The following is a 3,273-nucleotide window of genomic DNA, read 5'->3' on the forward strand; positions in this document are numbered from 1 at the left end:
AAGAAGAATTATAGTTCCTCTGTTTATTCCTTGAAGGCATCCTTCTTTGCATATGAGTTATGCTGTAGACTCTGTAAGGTCTATTTGAGCTCTGCTGTGACTGATGTCTTAGGATTCTTCTCTTATTTGATTTTTCCAGATTAGAAGCCTCTTTGTGTCTCCTCTGTTTCAAGAACATTTAGGAGGCAGGTAAAGGGATGGCAGGAGGAGGAAACCTTCTGCTTATGACTCCATGGTTACTGTTGAGACCAGTGTGACAAAGGGGACATTACTTGGCTCAGAAATTACAGGTAGACCTGTAGAGTCTGGGCATCAATAGAAAGGGACTAATGGTTGGGTAACATAGTGAGAGCAAGATAGAGGTAGACAACATCCAGGGAGAATTTTGATCAAAATAACCAAGAAAAAGAGTAAAAATGGAGATGATTGCATAAAAGCTAACAAATGTGTTCATGAGGAAAAGGATGGTTAGGGTGGCTCTGATCTCAGGGTGCCTTCTGGGTGAGTGTTTGGTGCTTTATATTTTCTGGACATGCTGGTGGTGTTTGTGTAAGAGAAGCACCATGTAGCCACTGGCCAAGACCATGAGCCCCAGACAAAGTACGTTTCTGAAAGTGGTCATTATCAAATAAACTTGCATAATATATTCTGAAGTACAAAACATATTATCTAATGCATTTGTAAAGTTGCTGCTGTTCCTTGGGCCTCTTGCACTTACTGGAACAGGAATTTCTACCAGCAGATTGAGAATCCAGCAAACGAGATAGGAGGGGTTCATATATTGTATGAGTCTGACTTTGAGTTCTGCCCACCTGGAATTGCTGGGGCTCGTGATGATGGCCTGGAAGGTACACAGGAGGCAAGTCTGGGAAATTGAAAGCCCTTGACTCACTCTGCAAAGGTAAAATACAACTTTACATCCAACGTCATCCAGAAAATAGTTCCACTCTAAACCATGCAATGTTTGTGGGACTCCCTTGCTAATTAGCATAATGGAGTTCACCAATGTCATCTGGATGAAAATGAGAGTTAAAGAACTTATCCTGTGGCCAGCAATGACATTTAACATGTAAGAGGTAAAGAGGAAGAAGTTTGCTAGAGTCCCTACTGTGGTCACAGAGAGAAACACAATCCCAAGGCAGAGGATTTTTGGAAGCATTCTATTCATCTTAAAAAGAAAACTTTAGGCAGACAAAAACAGAGAGAACATAGGGAAGCTATTTGGCTATCATACTTTGAGATTCCAATCCATAGGAGAGGCTCAAAATACTACTTCTGCCTCATTCCTATGCATATGTGTATGGCTATAACTCTTTTAGGAAAGTTACACAGCCTTTTTCTTCCTCATATGCTTATTCATCATTTCCTCTAACTCAGTGAGCAGGTGGTAGAGCTGAGTTCGATTATGAAGATTAAGGATTTTTATAGATTTGGAATTTTTCTACTTACAACCATTCAAGGTAATAGTCTCTAATGAAGGTAAAAATTGACATCCTGCAATTTGGACCTCAAATTTTCTTTCATTGAGTTCTGCTGACCTTGTTATTGAAGGACCAAATCTGTCCAAAATATAGGCCAACCATCTTTGTGTAGTCCTGTTGTGTGAGGGGAATAAGAAGAAAAGGGAAAAGAGCCAGTAAGGGGTACACAGATTATCATGTTACTATGTGTTCTTTTTTTCCAGGACTAAAAGATACTAGAAGATACTTCATTAATTTTGTATATTTTTTCTTTTTTTGTTTCATGATTACTATAATATGTATTTCTCTCTGTGTATATACACAGTTATACATACATACATATACATTTACTTACCAAAGAGAAAAGTTTTTCCTAAAGGCTTTAATAAAGTGTCTCCTATTTTTATGCTAAGATCATATAGGAACTTTTGATACATACAAGAAAAATGAGCTCTATATTTTAATAATGACCTATAGAGTAATTTTACCTTAATAATTATACAAAAATTTTCTAAGGAGCTATTGTTAGAGAAATAGTTCTATACTTAATGGACTCAATAAAGCCCACTGTATGGCTGTCCCTTTTCATACACTTTCTCTTTGGTAATTTGACTTAATACTCACTTCAGTTATTTTTCTCTGTGTTATAGAAAAAAAAGTCTAGCCAATTTTGAAAAAATATGTTTAGGAAGTTTTAAAATTCCAAAAGTCTCCAGAGACCTTTAATTTGCTAATTTCTTATTTCTACTGAATTTTTTTCAGACTAATTAGTCTGATGTATTTTTTCAAGAGAATTTAGTATATATTGAATTTCCATGTTAATTTCTTTATAAGATTTTGTGTTCCAATATTTTTCTCCCTGCATCCCTTCCATTACCCCCTTCAGATTGACTAAGATGATAAAAACGGAACATGACAAATAATGAAGGGGTTAACAGGTAGTATTGCACTGTTAGCAAAATTGTGAACCAGTCCAACCATTCTGCAAAAGCAGTTTGGAACTGTTCCCTAAAGGTATTCAACTGTGCAAAAATCTTTTTTTTCTCTTTCTTTTTTAAAATTTTTAAAATTTTTAATTAATTTATATATTTTTGGTTTTCAACAATCACTTTCATAAGCTTTTGAGTTTTAAATTTTCTCCTCCTCCCTCTTCACCTCCCTTCCTAAGACAGCATGTAATCTGATGTAGGTTATACATATACATTCTTCTTAAATATATTTTCATATTAGTCATGTTGTACAAAAGAATTGGAACCAATAGGAGGAACCACAAGAAAGAAGAAACAAAACAAAACAAAAGAAAGAAAAAGAGCAAACAGTACACTTTGGCCTGCATTCAAATTCCATAGTTCTTTCTCTGGATGTGAATAGTATTTTCCATCGTGAGATTTTTGGACATGTCTTAGATCCTTGCATTGCTGAGAAGAGATAAATCTATCAAAGTTATTCACACAACATGGCTGTTACTGTGTACAACGTTCTCTAAGAATTTGGATGTTATACCACTTGATGCATATAAGTTTAATAATGATATTATGTCTTGGAGTTGTGCTTCCCAGAATTCTGAGGCACTGGGAGATTTGGCTGCCAGAGAACACTGTGGTACATGGTGGTTTTCCAAGTAGATTTCTACCAGTTTCCCTGCCGGTACTGATGCACTCGGGGGTCCTGGTGTTGGTGCTTGCCTGCTCCACCACCCTGGGGCTCAGGATCTCCCTCTGGAATGCTAAGGTAGGGCTTTCTGCTAGGTGCTGGAATGCCTCCTGTTCTGTACTGCTCCTCTTTCCCCAGAGCAAGAGGGTATTTCCCATTA

General features: G+C 36.8%; 1 pseudogene; it reads right to left on the reverse strand.

The window, feature by feature from the left end:
* Positions 1–277: 277 nt before the first annotated feature.
* LOC114035235 lies at positions 278–1,159 on the reverse strand (annotated as a pseudogene).
* Positions 1,160–3,273: the final 2,114 nt, after the last annotated feature.

The sequence above is a fragment of the Vombatus ursinus genome, unplaced genomic scaffold (assembly GCF_900497805.2).
Source record: "Vombatus ursinus unplaced genomic scaffold, bare-nosed wombat genome assembly UNPS02009173.1, whole genome shotgun sequence".
NCBI classification, from domain to species: domain Eukaryota; kingdom Metazoa; phylum Chordata; class Mammalia; order Diprotodontia; family Vombatidae; genus Vombatus; species Vombatus ursinus.